At 45.9% G+C, this 26125-nt stretch overlaps 1 protein-coding gene and 1 long non-coding RNA gene across 3 annotated transcripts in view; one reads left to right on the top strand and one right to left on the bottom strand.

Moving 5' to 3' along the window:
* pik3r3b (phosphoinositide-3-kinase, regulatory subunit 3b (gamma)) overlaps nucleotides 1-26125 on the bottom strand; it is a 647314-nt gene that overhangs the window by 408434 nt on the left and 212755 nt on the right. The window lies entirely within an intron of this gene.
* The window catches only part of LOC119964551, a 304788-nt gene that overhangs the window by 263244 nt on the left and 15419 nt on the right, over nucleotides 1-26125 (top strand). Inside the window, exon 4 of one of the 2 annotated variants that reach the window (XR_005460322.1) lies at nucleotides 14243-14950. The exons of the other annotated variant lie outside the window; for it this stretch is intronic. This is a non-coding gene — a long non-coding RNA (uncharacterized LOC119964551). Of the gene's footprint in view, nucleotides 1-14242; nucleotides 14951-26125 lie in introns of those variants that run through there. 2 annotated transcript variants of the gene reach the window in all.

Raw genomic sequence — 26125 nt, forward strand, 5'->3', positions numbered from 1 at the left:
CAGTGGTCCACGTACCACAACGAGTCCCTGCTCCACTGAGAGAGCGCCTGAAGGCAGAGCTCATAAGTCTACAACAAAAAGGCATAATCTCCAAGGTCACTGAACCAACCGACTGGGTCAGCTCAATGGTGTGCGTAAAGAAGCCTATGGGGGACCTACGCAACTGCATTGACCCCAAGGATTAAAACAAAAACATTATGCGGGAACCCCATCCCGAAGAGGGAAGAAATCATGACCGAGATGGCACACGCGCGCTTCTTCACAAAATTGGACACATCCCAAGGATTTTGGCAAATCCAACTGGAAGAATCCAGCAGAAGGCTCTGCACCTTCAACACACCTTTTGGCAGATTCTGCTACAACCGAATGCCATTTGGCATCATCTCGGCATCAGAGATTTTCCATCGCATCATTGAACAGATGATGGAGGGAATAGAAGGGGTTCATGCCTGCATTGACAATATCATAATCTGGTCCACAACCCCAGAGGAACATGTGTCGCGACTCAAGAAAGTATTCCGACGCAGACATGAACATGGCCTCAAGCTAAACAGGTCCAAGTGCTGTTTTGGAACATCCACGCTGAAGTTCCTGGGCGATCAGATTTCGCGACTCGGTGGGGGCCCGGACATAGACAAAATTAAAGCCATCGAGGCAATGAAAGTCCCCGAGGAGAAGAAGGCAGTACTGCGCTTCCTGGAAATGGTCAATTTCCTTGGCAAGTTCATCCCGAATTTGGCCACACACACCATGGCCCTACGCAACCTGGTGAAAAAATCAACCGCCTTTGAGTGGAAGGCGGAGCACCGAACAGAGTGGCTGGAGCTGAAAGCCAAGCTCACCACTGCACCCGTCCTTGCATTGTTTGATCCAGACCGAGAGTCCAAGATATCCACAGATGTGAGTCAGGATGGCATTGGGGCGGTGTTGCTTCAAAGAGATGACACGTCATCCTGGGTACCAGTAGCATATGTGTCACGGGCAATGACACCCACTGAAACCAGATATGCGCAGATTCAGAAGGAGTGTTTAGGTCTTCTCACCGGAATCCTCAAATTTCATGATATGTCTACAGCTTGCCAACATTTACTGTTGAGATGGATCATAGGCTTCTGGTCCACATCATCCAAAAGGACCTGAACGACATGACGCCTCGTTTGCACAGAATTCTGCTCAAACTCCGGAGGTATGATTTCAATTTGGTGTACACACCTGGCAAGGAGCTCATCATTGCCGATGCTTTGTCCCGCTCCATCAACTCACTCAGTGAACCACTGGAGATCATCCAACACATTGAATTGCAGGTACAACTGTGTGCACTCTCCCGGCAACAGATGAGAAGATCGTTCTCATCCGAGAAGAGATGACCAAAGACCCCCTGTTGCAGTGAGTCATCCACAACCTCAGCAATGGCTGGCAGAAAGGGCAATGGCCTCAATTCTACAACGTTAAGGCCAACCTGATGCTGATCGACGGCATCCTCCTCACGCTAGACAGGATAGTCATCCCGCTACGTCTCCAGAGCACGGTGCTGCGGCAGATTCATGAGGAATACCTGGGCGTAGAAAAGTGCATTCGCAGGGCCCGGCGAGCTGTCTACCAGCCCGGCATCAACCAGGACATCACGGACATGGTCCTGAACTGCGAAACCTGTCAGAGGATCCGACCAGCGCAGAGCAAGGAGACGCTCCAACCACATGACCTAGAGGCCTCTCCGTGGTCCAAGGTTGGCATTGACCTATTCCACGCGAATGGTCATGACTATATCATAATCATCGATTACTTTTCGTACTATCCTGAGCTGCTGAAGCTGCCAAACCTCACCTCCTGGACCGTCATCAAAGCGTGTAGAGACATTCTCACGGCATGGCATCCCGAACATCATGAGCGACAATGGCCCGTGCTTCCACAGTCGAGAATGGTCCACGTTTGCCAAGAGCTACAATTTCAGGCATGTCACCTCCAGTCCGCACTATCCGCAGTCCAATGGCAAAGTCGAAAAAGCGGTGCACATCGTTAAGCAGCTCATCCGCAAGGCCTTGGACTCCGCTTCCATTACTTGCATTACTTGCGTACCGGGCGACTCCCTTGTTCACTGAACTCCTGATGAACAGGGACCTGCGGACGACGCTTCCAGCCATATAACTGCCCAACAATGATCACCTCCCGGTGCTGCAGAAGATGCAGCAGCTTCGCGATAGCCAGAGCAGGGCTATGACGCACATGATACCGATCTGGACGTGCTATCCCCAGCAGACACGGTCAGGATCAAGATCCCGGATGGTGGGTGGTCTGCTCTGGCTGTCGTTGTTCGACAGGTCGCACCCAGATCCTATGTCATACGTATGGTTGATGGCTCCATTGTGCAAAGGAATTGAAGGGCACTGTGAAAAGTTGTTTGCCCACAACCACTTGCCCGTCCATTTCCACATGTCGAATTGCCACCTCCAGACACCTTGAACCACGAGGCCACTAGTCGTGCCTCCCACTCACCTGTCAAGGCACCGTCATCCACTCCACCACCTCTCCGGCGGTCGGCGAGGATCAGACGCAAACCTCAGAGACTGGATTTATGAGCATTTGTTTTGTTTGTTCTGTTCTGTATTCCTCGGTCAGTCACATTAGACAGACATATTCACATGTGTATACATCTAAAAAAAAGGGGAGCTGTCATGATATGTAAACATGCAACCAATAAACACTCAGAATAGGATACAACCAATGGGCAATCAGGACACTCAGAGGTGGCATCAGGACAAGGGGGCATGACATAAACACTATAAAAGGGATGAGGTACTCACACCCTGCCTCTTTCCACAGACAGACATCAAGAGAGTTAGACAGCGTTGATCAGCAGCATCACACCCCAGCACATGGCTTAGAGCAAGCTGGTACAGTTAGACTGAGTTACTACAGTTAGATTAGCAGAGAGTCGAACTCATTTGAGAATTGTGATAATAGTTCAATAAACACGTTGAACTCATTTCAGAGTCTGGAGCATCCTTTAGTTAAGACTGCATCAAGTAGCAGCTTGTGTTATCTGAAGCAGCATAACACAACAAGTCCCAATCTACTTAGTCTCTTCTCATAAGCTAATCCTCTCAATTCCGGAATCAACCTAGTGAATCTCCTCTGCACACCCCCCAGCGCCGGTGCGTCCTTTCTCAAGTAAGGAGACCAAAACTGTACACAGTACTCCAGGTGTGGCCTACCAGCACCCTGTACAGCAGCAACATAACATCCCTGCTTTTAAACTCCATCCCTCTAGCAATGAAGGACAAAATTCCATTTCCCTTCTTAATTACTTGCTGCACCTGCAAAACAACTTTTTGCAATTCATGCACAAGGACACCCAGGTCCCTCTGCACAGCAGCATGCTGCAATTTTTTACCATTTAAATAATAGTCCATTTTGCTGTTATTCTTACCAAAATAAATGACCTCACATTTACCAGCATCGAACTCCATCTTCCAGACCCTTGACCACTCAATTAAACTATCTATATCCCTTTGCAGACTTTCAGTGTCCTCTGCACACTTAGCTCTACCACTCACCTTAGTATCATTTGTGAACTTTGACACTTGGTCCCCAACTCCAGATCATCTATGTAAATTGTAAACAATTGTGACCCAACACTGATCCCTGAGGCACACCACTAGCAACTGGTCGCCAACCAGAAAAGCACCCATTTACCCACGCTTTGCTTTCTGTCAGTTAACCAATCGTATAATCATGCTAATACATTGCCCGAAACACCATGTGCCTTTATCTTATGCAACAGCCTTTTGTATGGCATCTTGTCTAATGCCTTCTTGAAATCCAGATATACCTGTCTACCGTGCTCGTAATGTCCTCAAAGAATTCCGCTAAATTAGTCAAACATGACCTGCCTTTCATGAACCCATGCTGCGCCTGCCCAATGGGACAATTTCTCTCCAGATGTCTCGCTGTTTCTTCCTTAACAACAGAGGTTATGCTAACCAGCCTATAGTTACCCACCTTTTGTCTACCTCCTTTTTTAACAGTAGCATTACATTTTCTGTTTTTCAATCTGCCGGAACCGCCCCTGAGTCCAGCGAATTTTGGCAAATTACGAGCGCATTTGCTATTTCCCCCTCCACCTCTTTTAGTACCCTGAGATGTATTCCATCAGGCCAGGAAACTTCTCTACCTTTAGCTGCATTAGCTTGCTCAGCATGCCTCAGCCATTTCCTCATTTCCCATTATTAAATCCCTCTTCTCAGCCTCTTAAGGACCAATGTTTACCTTAGCTACTCTTTTTCATTTTATATGTTTATAGAAACTTTTGCTGTCTGGTTTTATATTCTGAGCTAATTTATCAAACTTTTCTTTATCACTTTTTTTCCTGACTTTCCGTTGACCTGTAAAGATTTCCCAATCCTCTAGTTTCCCACAAATCTTTGCCATTTTATATGCGTTTTCTTTCAATTTGATACCTTCCTTTATTTCCTTAGAAATCCATGGCTGATTATCCTTTTTGCTACAGTCCTTCCTTTTCACTGGTACGTTCTTTTCTGTGCACTGTGAAAAATCTCTTTGAAAGTCCTGCACTGTTCCTCAATTGTCCCACCACAAAATCTTTGCTCCCAAACTACCCAAGCCAACTCTTCCCTCATCCCATTGTAGTCTCCTTCATTTAAACATAAGATACTGGTATTGGATTTTACCTTCTCACACTCCATCTGTATATTAAATTTGACCATACTATGATTGCTCCTTCCGAGAGGATCCCTAACTATGAGATCAGTAATTATTCTTGCCTCAATACACAAGACCAGATCTAGGATAGCTTGCTCCCTCGTAGGCTCCATTACATACTGTTCGAGGAAACTATCGCGGATATATTCTATGAACTCTTCCTCAAGGCTGCCTTGACTGACCTGGCTTGACCAATCGACATGTAGATTAAATTCTCGCATGGTAATTGCCATTTCATTTTTACACGCATCAGTTATTTCTTTGTTCATTGCTCACCCCATCGTGATGTTATTATTTGGTGGTCGATAGACTACACCTATCAGTGACCTTTTCTCCTTTCTATTTCTAAATTCCCCCCCAAATGGATTCAACCTTTTTCTCTGGAGAACCTATATCATCTCTCACTACTGTCCTGATGTCATCCTTAAATATCAGTGCTATACCACCTCCCTTACTTTCCTGTCTCTCCTTCCGAATAGTCTGATACCCCTGGATATTTCACTCCAAATTGTGACCATTCTGCAACCATGTGTCTCTAAAGGCCACAAAATCATAGGCATTTGCGATGATTTATGCCGTCAACTCATTTATCTTGTTACCAATGCTGCGAGCATTTTGGTAAAGTGCCTTCATGCTAGTTTTAATACCTTCTTTTTGAATCCTAACATCTCCATTCATAACATCTCCGGAGTTCTTCTTCCCTTTATCTTTTTTCATAACTTCCGATGTCGTTGAACCCACCTTCCCATGTGCTAACCTGCTGCATTGCATCCCATTAACTATTTTACTTCCCGTAGTGTTACCCTTCCCTTCACATCACCTCTGAAGAGTGAAGAATGTCCCACTAATATGGAACAATATATTGTAGGTCTATGAGAATAATAATTAGCTGGATTCAAGTAATCAAACTGACAAAACAGTGTGCAAATTACAGGAATAAGGGCCGGGATTCTCCGAGCCTCCGCATTGAAATCGCGCTCAGCGCAGGGGTGGAGAATGGAGTCTCAGACCCGTGGTGCCGGGACATGATTCTCCGTGGACCGGAGAATCGCCACCAGCCTCGTGCGTGTGGTCGCGTGGCGCTGGTCGGGGGGCGTTGAACGAGGCCCCCGCGGCGATTCTCCGTGGTCAACCGGCCAGGTTCCCGCCGGCATGGTTCCAACCTGGTTCCACCCGGCGGGAGCTCGGACTCGCGGCCGCTCTGGCCGTCCTGGTTGGGAGGGGGGGGGGGGGGGGCCTCCACAACGGACAGGTCTGTGATTGGGGGGCTAACAATCGGCGGGCGCGCGCGATCCGGGGGGGGGGGCCTATCTTCTTCCGCGCCGGCCTGTTATGTGGCTCTGCAATGTTGCGCGGGGGCCGGTGCGAAAATGGCCACTGCGCGCATGCACGGACCTGCAGTTGGATGTGCAAGGCCCCGTATTGGCAACAGGAGCTGATTAAAGTCTGGAGTTTTTTTTTAAAAGTCTGGAGTGATTCACACCCGTTTTCCGGCGGGCATGGGACTTAGCCCCATTTTCAGAGAATCCCGGCCATGATGTGCAGAGCGTAAACAATTATTGCACATATCTGAAAGAGCTGGTTATCAACATATGCAGAAAAGTTAATGTCTGAAATTCGATACAGTATGAAACCAGGTACGGGGATGGTGTTGCACAATTTACTTGCACCGGTTGCGTCCCTGTAAACTTTGTGAATGCAATGTATACCCTTCTCTTTGCAATAGGGCCTCAGTGACCTCACTTATACACCAGCGGATAACGAGCCGCAAGATATTAGAGATGCTGCCTGCTCCAACATGAAAGGAGCTCAAAGTGAAGAAGTTTACAATCACAATCACCTTTCTGGCTACACTGTCTTCCCCTTGCTCTGAGACTGCTGGTCTGCCTGCTACAGGTTGCAGATTTCAATGAGCACCTCCTTAGCAAAAGCAAAGCATCGCAAAAAATGGGTGGAATTTAATGCAGGGGACAGGAGACTCACCAGCTGGCTAAGAACCAGTGAGACCCCTACCTACCCGGGTTGTGGTAACACCAAGGGTTTTAATGCCCTATAAATAGCCAGTGCCAGACCACTCGCAGGATCAAGGACCCTGGAGGGCTATGTTTCCACCCCGAGAGAGGTTGGCCAATCAGAGGCCTAGGATTGCTGAGGGACCCAGGCCACAGGTCAGAGAGGGCAGGTTGCTGGAGGGCGGGGAGGGTGGCCTTGACACAAAGGCAGGGAATGGTTCTCAGTGGGTGGCCCATCCCCCACCTTTCTGCTCCCGGATCCTTTCATCAGGTATTGAGGGATACCCCCGAAGCTAACAAGCAAACACAACAGGGCACAGTGGTTGGTGTCATAATATCCACTCATGTATATCATGAGATGCAGACAGGCAGTGATTGACACACAGGATAATCAATGAACACACACGACACTCGAACAACCAATCACCAGGCAGGACACCACCACTATAAAGCCCACAGGGCATTAAGGCTCTCCCTCTCTCACAGGTCACGGCTAGGGATAGTCGCAGTGCACAGGCCAATGAACATCATCACCATGTGATAGAGAGCTAGTCTGGTCAAGCCAGTAGGAGGTTATCAGTTAGGTTAATGGAGAGCCAACCCACAGCAGATTATGTACAGCAATCAACAGGTTCAATAAAACAGTGTTGGACCATCTCCTGTGTCGGAAGCCTGTTTACTACATCCAGCTGCAATCGATGTTCGACCGACACAGATAACACATCAGTTGGCACTATTGTCTCACAGCACCAGGGACCTGGGTTTGATTCCAATCTTGGGTGACCACCTGTGTTGCACATTCCCCCTTTGTTTGTGTGGATTTCCTCCAGGTGCTCCGGTTTCCTCCCACAGTCCAAACATAGAACATAGAACATAGAACACTACAGCGCAGTACGGGCCCTTCGGCCCTCGATGTTGCGCCGACCTGTGAAACCATCTGAAGCCTATCTGACCTACACTATTCCATTTTCATCCATATGTCTATCCAGTGACCACTTAAATGCCCTTAAAGTTGGCGAGTCTACTACTATTGCAGGCAGGGCGTTCCACACCCCTACTACTCTCTGAGTAAAGAAACTGCCTCTGACATCTGTCCTATATCTCTCACCCCTCAATTTAAAGCTATGTCCCCTCGTGTTGGTCATCACCATCCGAGGAAAAAGACTCTCACTGTCCACCCTATCTAACCCTCTGACTATCTTATATGTCTCTATTAAGTCACCTCTCAGCCTTCTCCTCTCTAACGAAAACAACCTCAATTCCCTGAGCCTTTCCTCGTAAGACCTTCCCTCCATACCAGGCAACATCCTAGTAAATCTCCTCTGAACCCTTTCCAAAGCTTCCACATCCTTCCTATAATGTGGTGACCAGAACTGCACGCAGTACTCCAGGTGTGGCCGCACCAGAGTTATGTACAGCTGCAGCATGACCTTGTGGTTCCGAAACTCAATCCCCCTGCTTATAAAGGCTAGCACACCATATGCCTTCTTAACAGCCCTATTAACCTGGGTGGCAACTTTCAGGGATTTATGTACCTGGATGCCGAGATCTCTCTGTTCATCTACACTACCAAGAATCTTGCCATTAGCCCAGTACTCTGCATTCCTGTTACTCCTTCCAAAGTGAACCACCTCACACTTTTCCGCATTAAACTCCATCTGCCACCTCTCAGCCCAGCTCTGCAGCTTATCTATGTCCCTCTGTATCCTATAACATCCTTCAGCACTATCCACAACTCCACCGACCTTCGTGTCATCTGCAAATTTACTAACCCATCCTTCTACACCCTCTTCCAGGTCATTTATAAAAATGACAAACAGCAGTGGCCCCAAAACAGATCCTTGCGGTACACCACTAGTAACTGAACTCCAGGATGAACATTTGCTATCAACCACCACCCTCTGTCTTCTTTCAGCTAGCCAATTACTGATCCAAACCGCTAAATCACCTTCAATTCCATACTTCCTTATTTTCTGCAATAGCCTACCGTGGGGAACCTTATCAAACGCCTTACTGAAATCCATGTACACCACATCAACAGCTTTACCCTGATCCACCTGTTTGGTCACCTTCTCAAAAAACTCAATAAGGTTTGTGAGACATGACCTACCCTTCACAAAACCGTGTTGAGTATCGCTAATCAACTTGTTCTTTTCAAGATGATTATAAACCCTATCTCTTATAACCTTTTCCAACATTTTACCCACAACCGAAGTAAGGCTCACAGGTCTATAATTACCAGGGTTGTCTCTACTCCCCTTCTTGAACAAGGGGACAACATTTGCTATCCTCCAGTCTTCCGGCACTATTCCTGTCGATAAAGACGACATAAAGATCAAGGACAAAGGCTCCGCAATCTCCTCCCTGGCTTCCCAGAGAATCCTAGGATAAATCTCATCTGGCCCAGGGGACTTATCTATTTTGACATTTTCTAAAATTGCTAACACCTCCTCCTTTTGAACCTCAATTCCATCTAGCCTGGTCGACTGAACCTGAGTGTTCTCCTCGACAACATTGTCTTTCTCCAGTGTAAACACTGACGAAAAATATCCATTTAATGCTTCCCCTATCTCCTCTGATTCCACACACAACTTTCCACTACTATCCTTGATTGGCCCTAATCTTACTCTAGTCATTCTTTTGTTCCTGATATACCTATAGAAAGCCTTAGGGTTTTCCTTGATCCTATCCGCCAACGACTTTTCGTGTCCTCTCCTCGCTCTTCTTAACTCTCCCTTTAGGTCCTTCCTGGCTAACTTGTAACTCTCAAGTGCCCTAACTGAGCCTTCATGTCTCATCCTAACATAAGCTTTCTTCTTCCTCTTGACAAGTGCTTCAACTTCCTTAGTAAACCACGGCTCCCTTGCTCGACAACTTCCTCCCTGCCTGACAGGTACATACTTATCAAGGACACGCAGTAGCTGTTCCTTGAAAAAGCTCCACATTTCGATTGTACCCATCCCCTGCAGTTTCCTTCCCCATCCTATACCTCCTAAATCTTGCCGAATAGCATCATAATTGCCTTTCCCCCAGCTATAATTCTTGCCTTGCGGTATATACCTATCCCTGCCCATTGCTAAAGTAAACATAACCGAGTTGTGATCACTATCACCAAAGTGCTCACCTACATCTAAATCTAACACCTGGCCGGGTTCATTACCCAGTACCAAATCCAATGTGGCCTCGCCCCTTGTTGGCCTGTCTACATACTGTGTCAGAAAACCCTCCTGCACACACTGCACAAAAACTGACCCATCTATAGTACTCGAACTATAGTATTTCCAGTCAATATTTGGAAAGTTAAAGTCCCCCATAACAACTACCCTGTTACTCTCGCTCCTGTCAAGAATCATCTTTGCAATCCTTTCCTCTACATCTCTGGGACTATTCGGAGGTCTATAGACAACTCCCAACAGGGTGACCTCTCCTCTACTATTCCTAACCTCGGCCCATACTGCCTCAATAGACGAGTCCTCAAGCGTCCTTTCTACCGCCGTAATACTTTCCTTGATTAACAATGCCACACCCCCCCCTCTTTTACCATCTTCTCTGTTCTTACAGAAACATCTAAATCCTGGAACCTGCAACAACCATTCCTGTCCCTGCTCTACCCATGTCTCCGAAATCGCCACAACATCGAGATCCCAGGTACCAACCCATGCTGCAAGCTCACCCACCTTATTCCGGATGCTCCTGGCGTTGAAGTAGACACACTTCAAACCAGCGTCCTGCTTGCCGGTGCCCTCTTTCGAACTTTTAACCCTATCCCTGACCTCACTACTCTCAACATCCTGTACACTGGGACTACAATTTAGGTTCCCATCCCCCTGCTGAATTAGTTTAAACCCCCCCGAAGAGCACTAGCAAATCTCCCTCCCAGGATATTGGTACCCCTCTGGTTCAGGTGAAGACCATCCTGTTTGTAGAGGTCCCACCTACCCCAGAATGAGCCCCAATTATCCAGGAAACCAAAACCCTCCCTCCTGCACCATCCCTGTAGCCACGTGTTCAACTCCTCTCTCTCCTTATTTCTCACTTCGCTAGCACGTGGCACGGGTAACAACCCAGAGATAACAACTCTGTTTGTTCTCTCTAACATGTGCCGGTTAGGTGGATTGGCCATGCTAAAGTGCCTCTTAGTGTCCAAAGATGTGCAGGTTAGGTGGGGTTGCAGGGATGGGACAGGGGTGTGGGCCTAGGTCGGGTGCTCTTTTGGAGGATTGGTGCAGACTCGATGGACTGAATGGCCCTCTTCTGCACTATGTGGTTCTATGGATTCTATGGATTACCAGTGCCTGTGCTCATGACATCACCAAAATGGTGGTCAGCAAGTATGTGTGCATGGATGCCATTATGGATATGAAATGGTACCTGTAATGCCACAAATACGTGCGCTATATGTAAACTGCGTTTTGTGGCTAATGAGTCCTCGGTCTAGCACGCAACTGTAGGATTATAGCACAAACTGATACCCTTACAGAGTACAGATCATCATCAAAATAAAAACTTGATGTCACCATTCACTGAACCACAAGAGTCCTTTGTTCCACCCTACTTAAAACCTTTTACCCTTCTCCACCCAGTGTTTGGCGCCAACTCTTTGCAAACCACAGACCAGATAAACTCTCACATTACAGGCACTGTGTAAGAAAAGTGGCTGAAAAGAACTATTCAACACAGTAATAATCCTTGTCTGGGTTGTCCCTACTCTTACTTTTATTTTTTATAAACTTTTTCCATGTCCTTCACATCTGGCTGCTGAGTTTAAATGTACCTTAGCAAAGTGCACAAAAATCTCTCACACATACTCACATTTAGATAACTTTTAAAGTACCCAAACATAATAAACTACTTTTTTCAAAACAACCTTCTATATAACCTTCTATTGAAACCTTTATATGGTAAATAACTAATCTTTCCAATAGATTGCTTACAATACATAAACGGAATCTCAGCTCCAGTGCCAAACTTTTCCGGGAAGGATCCCGGAATCCCTAGTACTCCCCCACATTCCGAGCTTTGCCGACAAGACAACCGAGCAGCCATGAACATATAGCAAATCGAGTTAAAAGCTCAGGTTTAATTCACAGAACAAAAAGAAACTGGTATAATAAATGCACGGAGTTGAACAACTTAATTCGAAAAAGGTTCGCAAAAGCAACTTGTATGATATCACCCGAATGTTTGGATTCTGTTAAAAATCATTTTATATTTTCAACAATTGGAATTCAGAAAACATTTTCAACAAAATAAAAGATTCAAAGACTGCAAGAAAATGCATCAGAAGAAAAGACTAACTACCTGGTCCTTGAAAGCCAGTAGCAAAATGCAAGCATTGATTTTGTTCCTGTGCAAAGATCTGTAAAGTTGCAAGTGAGTGGGGATCATGTGCAAAGACTGCACCATGACAGTATGGAACAAGCTTTGTTAGAGCAGCTGCTCTTTTTCTGTCTGTCACTTTGCAAGGTTATTATTCAATTCCTGCTCTGTTAGTTAATCGCAACCTGCACACATTTGATGAGCTGCAGTTGGCTGCGGTAGGCTGGGGTAGGGATTCAATAAAGCTTCCTTACCCTACTCTATTCATTTACAATTACTGTTGAAAACGGTTTGTGTGGATGCCAAGTAAGGACAGGGATAGAATTGACTTTGACACTTTCCAATACCAAACAACCTGCCAATGCTCACTGTCTATGTACATCAACAAGGTACCAGCATACTGCTACCCAGCACTCAAGAAGACAAATGGGAGAGCGTAGAAAGCTGTTCGAAGGAAGGGAAGGAGAAGGGGAATGAGAAGGGGAGCGAGAAGAAAATTGTATAATTTTTGATGCTATTTTACAGGAAAGGTGGAGTGACAAGGTTGGCTAATTTTGTCTTTAGTGCTCACCAGCCACAGCCAGCAAACCTTTGCAAATAACCTGCTTGTCTGGAGAAAATGATACAGAATTTGGAACAATTGCCATTGTTTGATTTTCTCAATAATCGTGAGCACGTACATGCGTAAGAATCAAATGAAGTAAATTGTCAGACTGGGGGCACTTGCAAAGCCTGTGACTTGACAGAACATTAAATCATAAGTCACATCGGACCTGCTGCTGTCATATTAAGCAACAAAGTAGAAAGGTCACCGGTCCAGATGGGATCTGTCCTACATTACTGAGGGAGGAAAGTGTGGAAATTTAGGACGTTTTGGCCACAATCTTCCAATCCTCCTGAGATATGGAGGAGGTGACAGGGGACCGGAGAAATTGCAAATGTTGTACTCCTGTTTAAGGAAGTAGAGAGGGATAAACCGGTAACTATTAGACCAGCCAGTTTAATTTCAGCCGTGGGAAACTGAGGCAATAATTCGGGCCAAAATTAATCGACATTTGGAAAATATAGGATAATAAATGGAAAACCGCGTACTTGACTAAATTGTTTGAGCTCTTCGGTGAAATAATGGAAAAGATTGATGAGAGTAGTGCATTTAATGTTGTGACTTTCAAAAGGTGTTTGATAAACTGCTACATAATAGAATTGTGAGCAAAAGTATAAACTATGGGATTAAAGGGACAAGGGCAGCAGCGATAAAAAAATCGGCAAAGGAAGATAAGGCAGAAAGTTGCAGCAAATGGTTCTTTGTCACATTGGAAGAAGGCAGATAATGCTTGGTGTTTGGACCATTTCTCTTTTTGATAAATATTAATGAGCTGGAGATGATGATATCTGCTGATGTCAGAAAACACAGAAATGCAATACACAATGGCCAAAGTTTCATGTTGCTCGGGCAGGCAGGCGCCCAACCGGAAAGCGCATGAAATCATGTGATAGGACATCTGGCCCATATCCCGATGTCACCACGCACTCGTGTGGTATTTCAGTCAGTGGGCACAGAAGAGAGTCAGAAGCACACCTGCCAACAATCAAACAGGCAATTTAGCCCATGAAGGGGCCAATTGAAAGCAATCATTCGTGGTCCATCTAACTTTTATATATGACAGGCAGCATGATTGGCCTGGCAGCCTTACGTTTTAGCTGCAATCCTGATCCAAGGCGGGGTGAACCGTCAGGGCTGTAATAACATTTAAAAAGGTACCCGGGGGCTGAGGTCTGTGTTTGAATGTGCTGCCTGGGCACTGCAGTGCTTTTCCATCGAGATCTATTTTGCACAGGCCTGCAGCTCCCTCAGACAGCTCCACAGTGGCAGTCCCTCTGAGAAAGACCATTAGATGCACCAGCCTGCTCCCTCCCATCCTCCCCAGCAGCACTGAGCTTTCCCAGTTCGTGTCTCATGTTAGCTGCCCGTTATTTGACCAGCCTGCGTTAAATCGCATTCTGGACCAACCATGACCGGAAACGCATTTTGTGACCGCTTCCGGGTCCGCCCAGTGCGTGCACCCAACCGATGCAAAATTTCGACCAATAAGTAAATGTGATAAGGAGGACATAGGCTGGCTGGTGAAATAAGCTGACATGAGGCAAATGGATTTGATCGATGAAGTATGACTCAATACATCTTTTTTCAGGAAGAATGAGTAAAGGCAATCTGGACTAAATGGTACAATTTTAGAAGAGGTGCAGGAACATAGATACCTGAGGAAAAGTTGAGAAGGCCGTTAAAAAAATATGTGGAATATTACGTTCAATTCTGGATGCCAGATTTTAGGAAAGAAGTCAAGGCCTCAGGTGAGAATGGTACCAAAGATGTTTCACTCCATGTGATATCAACAAATGGCTGAAGGCACTGGATACAGGAAAGGATATGGACCTTGATAAAATGACACTGTCATACTGAAGATAGGTACTCTGAAACTCGCCAAACCTGAACCAAGCTGTTCCAGTACAGCTGCATCACTAGCATTTGCCCAACAATGTGGAAAATTGCCCAGTTATGTCCTGTCCACAAAAGGGAGGATAAATCCAATCTGGCCGGTTACTGACACATCAGCCTTCCCTCAAATATCAGCAAAGCGATTGAGATGTTGTCGACAGCGCTATCAAGCAATACATACATAGTAATAACCTGTTCACCAATGCACGGTATGTGTTCTACCAGGGCCACTCGGCTCCAGATGTGAATGCAGCCTTGGTTCAAACATGGATGAAAAGAGCTGCCTTCCAGGGGTAAGTTGAGGGTAACCGCCCTTGACATCATAGCATCATTTGATCGTGTTTGGCACCAAGGAGCCCTTGCAAAACGGAAGTCAAGGGGAATCACTGGGATAGACTAAATAAGTTAGGGGCTGGTTTAGCTCACTGAGCTAAATCGCTGGCTTTTAAAGCAGACCAAGCAGGCCAGCAGCACGGTTCGATTCCCGTACCAGCCTCCCCGGACAGGCGCCGGAATGTGGCGACTAGGGGCTTTTCACAGTAAGTTCATTGAAGCCTACTCGTGACAATAAGCGATTTTCATTTCATTTTCAGTTAGAGCAGGAAAGGTCAAAATGTGATTTGCTAAAGTTGTCCAAAATCTTGAAATTATTTGAAAGATTTGGGAAATAATTTTAAGTTTCCATAAGGGCCTCAAGGCAGAGAACACAGATTTAAGGAGGTTGACAAAGAACCAGATACGATATGAGAAAGTATTTTTTGTGCAGCAAGTTATTCTGATTTGGAATGCGTTGCTTGAAGGAATGATGGAAGCAAGCAGACTCAATAGAGAATTTGATAAATATTTCATTGGGAAAAAAATGCATAATTTAGGGGAAAGAGCAAGAGTGAGACTAATTAACCAGTACTACCAAAGGGCCAGCATAGACACAATGGGTCAAATGGCCTCCTACTCTGCGGTATCAATCTATGAATACAGATATCAAATCTTATCCACCTAACAGAAAACCTCTCTCACCATACACCTAATTCCCATTGGCATTTGAAGTCACATTGAACTGAACAGGTTAACATTGGTATATGAATTTCAGATGGACAGATGGAACACTCGTCATTCTGACTTGGAAATATATTGCTGTTCCTACACTGTTGCTGGGTCAAGATCGTGGAATTCCCTCCCTAACAGCACAGTGGGTGTACCTACACCTTGGAGGTTGGGCGGTTCAAGAAAGCAGCTCACCAACACCTTCTGAAGGGCAACTAGGGATGGACAATAAATGCTGGCCTAACCATCGACGCTCACATCCTGCAAATGATTTTTTTTTTAAAACATCAGGGCGCCCGCAAAATGTGTCCCACAAATAATTTGGAAGTGGCCCAGATGCAGCAATTGGGCATGGGCCATCCCACAACTAAGTTAGTTACAACAGTATGCATTTTACACTGGAAAGTAGGTGCAGCAATGTTAAATTTAGGCCCCAGTGGTCCTTAAAAATTATGGACAATTCCTAATTTCTGGAATGAGATGGGTACACTAAACTATTCCTGTGAGATTTGGAAAGGAAATTGCTGAAAAATGGGACAACCACAGTGGTATATAGTTCAGCGAAAGCATTAATATTACTATTTGGAAGTCAACCATGTGTCATCGTGGGTAAATTGAATTCATAGTGAAGAACAGAAAATGCTGGAAAAACCCAGCAGGCCAGGCAGCATGTGCCGAGAGAAACAGTGAACATGTGTTGTTTCTCTCCCCTTATACTGTCCGACCTGACCTGTTGGGTTTCCCCAGCATTTTCTGTTCTTATTTTCAGTTTTCCAGCATCCGTAGTATATTGCTTTTGGGAATTCATGGTTACTTGGTTGAAGAAATATTCCCAACGTATGGGCACAGGGTGAATCACGACTCATTTGTTTTAATGTGGGATTCACCACAAATGTTTGATTATTTCTGGGCATCTGGGAGCCTGGGCCCTTTACCAATGAGTGGGCTGCTCTGAAACTTGCAAAAGTTATCGTGGGGCTGCGCCATAACCACTTCAATTCGGAATGCCCATTGGAATTTGCTTACACGACTATAAAGTTCAAATAATGTGCTCAAAGTGGGAACATCTGTATTTATGTAGTCTTCACGAACAAGATTGATATACTTCAGCAACTTAAGCAGGCATCAGAAAATCTTTTTTCCTACTCAAACGCTCTAGTCATGCAGGCATGGTCTCTTAGCAGAGGAAAAGTTGACCAGAATTGCATCTTCTGCCAGGATAGATGGCCATAGATGGAGCTGAAATTGGACAGGCTCCGAATTGCACCAATGCACTCACCCTGGGAGAAGGAGTTAGATATTTCTAATTCAATTAAAATAGTTCCTATTGGAGGCCTTGATATTAATTCTCCTCACGATAGGTGTCAGAGGGTAATTGGAGGAAGGGGTTTAAAAACGAAAGAGAAAACGGGGAATGTGTTCCCCAACCAGCACCAAGAGCCCCAACCTCCTGCTACTGGTTTCCCCGCCCAGCGAACAGCCAGGTTGTTGATTTGGCCAGTTGTCGGGCAGGAAATGCAAGAAAAGTAAATGATAATATGGCTACGTGGTTATATTCAGCAGGATCTCCAAGTCCCTTTGCCAGACTCCTCGGCCGCCTTCAGCTTCCCTCGTAAATGTCAGGGCCTTTGTCCCCTTTCAATCTGGATCTAAATCAATAGTGGGTAACTGGCACTAATGTGGCTCGAAACAATCTCTCAAAGTGTCTTTGTTAGCTTGCACTGTAACAGCAACATAATTATCGCCAACGGTCATTTCTTTCAGTGCAAAATTTCACTATAAATCCTTAATATAGAAACGTAAGTATGGTACGACAAATGGCCCTCTTGCATATTGTATAAAATCGTGCTCATGGGATATTTTACGCGACTGACAGGTTGGAAAATGAAAAGGCCTGAAACAAAGTCCTGGATCACTGGAGGGTGATCTGAAATTTTTCCCTCTTTAATTCCAGTGACAATGCTAAACCCTCAAGGACACTGCGTGCCAGGCCATTACCACCTGCTGTGTAAAAAGATCTTCCTCATATCTTCCCTGCAACTCTTGCACAAAACCTTAAATCTGTGGCCTCTCGTCCTTGTACTAACAGCTAATGGGAACAGTTTTTTCCTTAACTACCTTATCAAAAACTGTCAAAACCTTAAACACCTCTCAAATCTTCTTTGTCACAAGGAGATCAAAACCAGTTTCTCCAACCTAACCTGTAACTAAAATTCCATTTAATCTGAAATATAGCACCCCTGAAGCGCTCCATCAGTACTTCACTGGAGTGTCAGTCTTGATTTTTGGTGCTCAGTTCCTGGACTTGAACCAACAACACTCAAGAAGCTAGACGCCATCCAGGACAAAGCAACCCACTTGATTAGCACCCCATCCACAAAGGTTCACTCCCTCCACCACTGACGCACAGTAGCAGCAGCAGCAGAAGGGGCTGTTTAGCACAGGGCTAAATCGCTGGCTTTGAAAGCAGATCAAGCAGGCCAGCAGCACGGTTTGTTTCCCGTAACAGCCTCCCCAAACAGGCGCCGGAATGTGGCGACTCGGGGCTTTTCACAGTAACTTCATTTGGAGCCTTCTCGTGACAATAAGCAATTTTCATTTTTTCATTTTCAACAGTATATACCATCGACAAGATGCACTGCAGGAACTTACCAAGGCTCGTTCGGCAGAAACTTCCAAACCCATGACCACTACCATCTGGAAAGACAAGGGCGGAAAAGACGTGGGAACACCATCGCCTGGAGGTTCCCCTCTAAGCCACTCACCACCCTGACATGAAAATATATCACTGTTCCTTCACTGTCATTGGGTCAAATTCTTGAAAATCTCTCCCTCAGGCATTATAGGTGTGCCTGCACCACATGGACTGCTGCATTTCAAGGCAGCAGCTCATCGCCACCTTCACAAGGGCAATTAGGGCTGGCAATAAATGCTGGTCTAGTCAGTGGCACCCATACCCTGTGAAAGAGGTGAGACTTCTCCCAACTGAGCCACTATTGACACACAATAGGAATGACTAAGAGCTTGCATTTCACATCCAAAGGACTTCACAGCCAAGGGATTATTTTTCGAAGAGACCCAATATAAAGTAATGCTGGATGTAGACTGATCATGGCTCAGGAAATATCCCTTCCACATGCTGTGCATTCTTCTCTCTTAATACCATCAATACTAATGAGCTCTGAGTGAGACGATTCATCTTGTGTCAAATTGTGAGGCATTTTGTAATTTGCACACAAACGCACCAGGAGCTTCCGTGAAACTATCCAACACATTTCACTGGGGACTCTTGCAATCAGCAGAGACAGGAAACTTTCATTCCATTAGCTTGAGATGGATTCATATCCACATTCCAGGAGGATAGAGAGAATATTTTAACACGCTCCCACAACAGGGGCTGGTTTAGCTCACTAGGGGCTGGTTTAGCTCACTGAGCTAAATCGCTGGCTTTTAAAACAGACCAAGCAGGCCAGCAGCACGGTTCGATTCCCGTACCAGCCTCCCCGGACAGGCGCCGGAATGTGGCGACTAGGGGCTTTTCACAGTAACTTAATTGAAGCCTACTCGTGACAATAAGCGATTTTCATTTTCAGGGGCTGTTTAGCACAACGCTAAATCGCTGGCTTTGAAAGCAGACCAAGCAGGCCAGCAGCACGGTTCGATTCCCGTAACAGCCTCCCCGGACAGGCGCCGGAATGTGGCGACTAGGGGCTTTTCACAGTAACTTCATTTGAAGCCTACTCGTGACAATAAGCGATTTTCATTTCATTTTTTCATTTTTCAACAGTTTGGTACAGTATCACATGGAAAAGAATAGTGAATTGGGAAGAAGAAAGAATAGATATAAAAGGGAAGAAAGTAAAATATTTACAGTTCCTCTCATTCGACTAGAATTGTTACTGTATTAGGGTTCATTTCAGCATGTTTATTTTGGTATAAATCATCAAACGAAGTGATGCAAGTTAACATGTGACATGGCGGTTGGAGCAGTTATGATCAGCAGTTAACATGTGTATGAAGAACTCTCCTGGAACCTTGTAATTCTTCAATAAAGAATCCTTTGTTTAGATTACCAATCATTGTCATGGTGTTTGGTACCAAGGGACATCTTTTGTGAAGAGCCAATAGCAACATCCCCTGACTCAACAACTTTAGCCTCGTGAGACACTGGTGTTCAGACATGTTGAGTGAGCTGATCATCTGCCTGCGCACCCTCTATGTTGGGTTTATAGCCTCCTGCAAATGGTATCTCTCTGCTCATCCCCCTCTCCTGTGGAGCTACCAGTCTGTGAGCTGCTGCTGGTCATGTTCGTCTCCATCGGTTGTCCCAACACAATACAGCATATGCAACTCCCAAGCTGATTTTATAAATCAGAGTTTCAAAGTGCAGATCAGGTTACCAAACTTCCAAAGTGTACAAAGTAATCTTTCACTCCAAGAACACTGGACAGACTCTTTCACAGAAGCAGCTATATAAACTGCAGTGAGTATGGTGCATTTATTGTCTTCTTTCCCTCTCGTGTCTTCAGTCCTGCACTTTCTGCTGTCACCTCATCTTGCTTTTCCTGCTGAGTTTCAGGAAGCCCGGGAAGCCCTTGCAACCAAATTTAAACCTCTACACTAACATCAATGTTGCTCTAATTGAGCAATTAGCATGCACACATACATAATACATTGGAGCAAAATATGGAAATCAGCAGATTGCAGCCAGCTTCCCAACATACTTAAATTATCACCATCCAGCTGCCTCCAAACTCACGTGCTCACCTGTACTGAAATCCACAACCCCCCCCCCCCCCCCCCCCCCCCCCTTCCCAACTACCTCACCTCCAGCAAAAAGGTTACTGGCTTTATAGTGTAAAAAAGGATTGTATCCCGATGCAGAAGCATGGGGGGATGAGATACGCACTACATACACCTATTAGCATCTACTCAGCCTGCATGCAATTTTTGTGCTCCCTGGTCATTTTAATTGTGCAAGGAGTGGCGTAGTGGTATTGTCACTGGACGAGTAACCCAGTGACACAGGTAATATTGGGACCCAGGTTCAAATACCACTGTGGCAGATGGTTCAATCGAAAGTCTAATGATGACCATGAACCATTGTCGATTGTTATAAAAACACATTTGGTTCATGAATGGTGTTTAGGGAAGGAAATCTGTCATCCTCACCTGGTCTGGCCTATATGTGTCTATATGTGCCTCCAGATCCACAGCAATGTGGTTGATTCTTGAAAATGCCCTCTGGAATGGCCGACGAAGCCACTCGGTTCAATGACAGGGATGGGCTGGCCCAGCCATAGACACCCACATCTGCAAATATATATATTTCTAAAAGTGGTGCCAAGCTACACATCAGCCACACAGTTGACCAGCGAGGGGATGGGTATTGGTGTGGGCAGATATTTACCTTCTCAAATCAAAGCAGCCGACACCTGGTTGTGGACACCAGGGAGAGAAGTGACTGAGGGAGCGCCAAGGTTCTTAAATGTTTCTTTGGAGGCTCTGGTGCCAACGGAGACGTTGGAGAAGAGGAGGCAGTCTCTTTCCTCTCAAGTCAGCAAGAAGCTGCACGCCACAACCAAACCTCTTTTTCATTTCAATTGCTAAAAACGTAGAAGCCCTTGTACCAGACAAGGAGGTCAGCCATTCTGAAGATGCAACCCGAGTGCTTCATCATGAAACATTGGGCGGGATTTTATGACCAACCCGACCTGTAATTTCGGCGGCGGAGGCGGCCAGCCAGCAGTATTTACCAACCTCGCCGTTGTCAACGGAGCTTCCCGGTGACTGCACCTCTCACCGCCAGGAAACCGATGCGCCAACGTGGGACAAGAATATCCCGCCAGCATGAACAGCTGGTAGACCGTGCCCATTATAAAGCGAGATATATTAAAGTTTTTATTCCAAGAATTAAGGCCCATGGTCTCACAATGTATGGATGGAATGGTTTAAGTGCAATGAGTTATGAGCCACTTGGATCTGCAAAATGATTACGCATAGAGCTCCCCTCTACACAATCACCTTGGGCCAAGAAAAAATATTATCTTTATCTACTGTAATTCTACACAGGCAATATTAACTTAGAATGATCCAACTCATGGCTCAAATGCAGCTGAATAGATTGAATAATTAAATACTGCAGTGTTCAGTGTTGACTATTCCCACTGATCTTGTATTGAGTACTGTAAAAATGCCATGAGATTCTATTACTATTATGAGAATAGCTAAACTCTCAGGGGATCACTGGTGTCACAAGTGGCTAAATGATGAAGAAAAATATGATATAATATCAGGCAACAAATGTTGAATTATTGATCCAAGACATAATAATTGATACTGCTTTCCATGAATCATGTTGAGCCGAGAAGGGTGCCAGGTCAAGGGTGAACATACATAAAATAAATCAGTTTGTTCAAAATTTAACTTTAACCCGATGATAGACTCTATCAGTTCAAGGACAACGTTGCTGCTTCACAGTGCCTTTGGGAACCTTTTCTTTGGATGGAGTAACAATACTGACTTGAGCGCAACAAATTCCAAATAAACATGAATTGAAATGGTCGTACTGCCTCAGTGTCTATATAGTGGGGAGATCCTGAGTTAGTTGAGCTAAGTGGAGTCAAGGATACGGGTGCTCCAATTGGAGGATGTGTGCCCTGGGTAGACAAGGGGTAAATTATCCATGGTTCTCACTTCTAATTTGCTATCCCTTGATCCCTGGAGGCAAGTATGTGCCTTGCACATTGGACAACGAGAGCATTGTGATGATCTCATAGTTGAAGAGCCTTCTGATATATGTCAAACGTGTCCAAGAGGAATTGCCGCTGATAGAAATTATCTGTAAAACTGTTTGCCAGTCAAGGAGTAGAGAAAATTAAAGAGATGGGTGGACAGAATCACAAAGATGATACAATGGCTATTAGTCTGGACAAAGCAAAGAGCTGGCAGCACCATAGAGAAATGGCTCTTTTAATCTTTCTGCGATTATGTTTTGTTGCATGAAATTCTAAATCACTGTGTAGAGAGAGAGGCTAATTCTTAGTTTAGCCATTGCAAAATGAAATTCAAAATCATATTTCTGGCAACCAAAGATGGTATCCGCATCCACTTTTGTAACAGAGGAACAAAGGTTTTGTTCGGTCCTTTCAGCCTGTCACATAATGATGGTGGACTCGATAGCTTCCATACTTCAAGATCCACCGCAATATCTCTGTGCCAGGTTATTCATTGAAAAGCAGGGCCTTTTAAACAATGTGGTGATGCTAAAGGCCATGGTAAGACTGGGCTGGAGCAGGGGTCAACACAATTAACTATGGCTTGGAAAACCTGGGATGTGTCCTTTTTGTGAGATTGTTCTGTGAGCCAGTGCATTTGGCATCATGTCAGCTGGATCCAGGATTGGCCGAGTGACTATTTCTAACCCCGAGGACAGCTGTGCTTTACCAAATAATTTCTCCCCTCCAACGAGCACTGCAGTCCTTTGCTTGATGCAGACTGTGAAAATTAAACAAAAAAACACCACTCCGCCTTTGTTTGACTTTCTCCAATCCACTCATTTTCTGTGTTTGAGGGGGCGAAGAAAGCAATCTGCTCCTTGGTTTCTGCCAATGTTACTAACAAATGAAGCACCAGGCACATCTCCCAGTGCCACAGACTCACCCACCGTGCACCACTAATTAAGAGTAACCTACTTCATGTGCATCACTCTTCAAAATAAACAGAGTTCCATGTGGATAAATAAATTTACAAGCTTTAGTGTTCTGAATGATCATATTCATTCCGAGTATTTTGCTATTGTTGACAGCACTGACAGAGTATCTGTAACAGGTGCCTGGGAAGGGATGGAGGGGGGAGAAAGGAAATCCATGGCTTAGATGGTAAATTTCCCTCTGCCCTCTCATGGATCTTAACAGACCTCTGCTGACTGCAGTTAATAGATTGGTAGACTTTATTTTGATATTTCTTGCGTGCTCAGTGCCAAAGACCATGACCAGGATTCTCCGAGCCTCCACGCTGAAATCGTGCTCGGTGCGGGGGCGGAGAATGGGGCATCAGGCCCGCAATCGGGTCCGACGCCTTCCCGTGATTCTCCGTGGACCGGAGTATCAACGGCAGTCGTGCGTGCGTGGTAGACGCGGCGCTAGCTGGGGCCATTGAAAGAGGCCCCCGCGGCGATTCTCCACCGGCAGCTGGCCGAGTTCCCGCCGGCGTGGTTCTAACATGGTTCACTAGGCGGGCACTCGGAGTGGCAGCTGCCACGGTCGCCCTGGTGGGGGGTGGGGGGATCCATCACCGGGAATGGGGGGGCTAGTCCTCTAGGACGGTCAGTGTTCCGATTGGGGGCCACCAATCGGCAGGCGGGCATGATCTGGGGGGGCCTATATTGTTGGAGCCGGCTTGCTGTGTGGGTCCGCCATGTTGCGCAGGGGCACCGTCGCATGCGCGGACCCGCAGCTGGAAGTGCAGGGCCTCGTATCGGCATCCAGAGCTGTGCAGAGCACCCGGCGCCCGTCTGGCCTCCTTCAGGTAAGTGAGTCACTGGGCCAAGGGGCCCGTTGGCGCCGGCGTGCAACTCTCCGGTTGTTACGCCAGCGTCAACACTCAGCCGCCGTTTCAGAGAATCCCGCCCCAGGCATTCTCGGCCGCAGGTTTGCGCGTGTCCCATTCTCCGCCCCCACATCGAGCGTGATTTCGACACGTAGGCTCGGAGAATCCCGGCCCATGACTGCAAGGGAAGTTTTTTGCTGCCGACACCAAAGTGTGTGACTTTGTCCATCCAATATCTGTTAATGTGGTGCTGCCCCGGTGATGGATCCCCCTACCCCCAACCAGGGCGGCCGCAGCAACTGCCACTCCGAGTGCCCACCTAGTGGAACCACGCCGGTGGGAACTCGGCCAGCTGCCGGCGGAGAATCGCCGCGAGGGCCTCTTTCAATATGGTTGTGATTTTATGGCACAAGAATACATGCAGACCAGCAGCTTGGGTTCAAAATATAAAGAATCACTGAATCACAGAATGGTTACAGCGTTGAAGGAGGCCATTTGGCCAGTCATGCCTGTGCGGCTTTCCGATGGAGCAATTTACCCAGTGCCACCACCATCACATTCTTCCTTTCCAGTTCCCTCATTAAAGCATCAATTGACCCTGCCTTCACCACACTCGCAGATCCTAACCATTCACTGTGTAGTTTTCCTCATGTCTCCATTGCTTCTTTTATAAATTACCTCAAATCTGTGCCCTTCAGTTCTCATCCTTCCATCAATGGGAACAGATTCCCCCTATCTACTCTGACCGGAACCCTTATCTTTTTAATGCCTCCATCAAATCTCCCTTTCCAAGGAAAACAATCCAAACTTCTCCAATCTATCTGCACAACTAAAGTTTCTCATCCCTGGAAACATTCTCATGATCTTTCCTGCACCTTTTCTAATGCGGGGAATTAGAGACACATGTGATAAAGGAACATCTGTAATTATGGGTGACTTTAATCTGCATATAGATTGGGCAAATTAAACAATATTGTAGAGGAGGAATTCTTGGAGTGTGTACGGGGTAGCTTTCTGCGCCAATATATTGAGGAACCAACTAGGGAGCAGGCCATCTGAGACTGGGTACTGTGTAATAAGAAAGGAATAATTGGCAATCTAGTTGTGTGAGGCGTGAGTTGGCTATGATGGATTGAGGAACATGATTTTAAAGGGATTACGATGGCTAGGCAATGGAACAATTTTAAAGTGCACATGGGTGAACTGCAACAATTGTTCATTCCTATCTAGTGCAAAAATGAAATGGGAAATGGCCAAACCATGTCTTACAAGGGAAATTAGAGACAGTAATAGATCCAAGGAAGAGCATACAAACTGACCAGAAACAACAGCAGACCTCAGGATTGGGAGAAATTTAGAATTCAGCAAAGAAGGACAAAGAGATTTATTAAGAAGGGAAAATAGAGAGTGAGAGTAAGCTTGTGAGGAACATAAAAACTGACTGTAAAAGCTTCTACAGGTCAATAAGAGAAAAAGATTGGTGAAGACAAATGTAGGACCCTTCCAGTCAGAAACAGGGGTATTTATAATGGGGAACAAAGAAATCGCTGACCAACTAAATACATACTTTGGTTCTGTCTTCGCAAAGGAGGACACAAATAACATTGCAAAATGAGGCCGATTTGGAGGGGGCGGAGCATTGCGATTCGGTGCCAAACCGGCACCTGCCACGATTTCGGCATCGGGAGCCATTCTCTGCCTGATCGCCGTTCCCGATCTCGGCGTCGGGCATCGGAGAATCCTGCCCGATGTCTTTTGAAAACAGGTTACTAGAAGCCACCTTTCGTGGATTGCCACCTTGTTGTGCTGGAGAGACTTGAGCATTCTGTAGATTCTGAAAGCGATGTCATCGTGAGTCTTAAACCCCTGGCAGGCTCACCCACGATAGTAACTTCGGATGTTTGGAACCAGACAAAGCACAATCCAAAACAAGTTCTCAACAGTGGATCAGGCAGCAGATACTCACATAATATCAATGGCTGTG

Source organism: Scyliorhinus canicula, chromosome 4 (genome assembly GCF_902713615.1).
Source record: "Scyliorhinus canicula chromosome 4, sScyCan1.1, whole genome shotgun sequence".
Classification (NCBI taxonomy): Eukaryota; Metazoa; Chordata; class Chondrichthyes; order Carcharhiniformes; family Scyliorhinidae; genus Scyliorhinus; species Scyliorhinus canicula.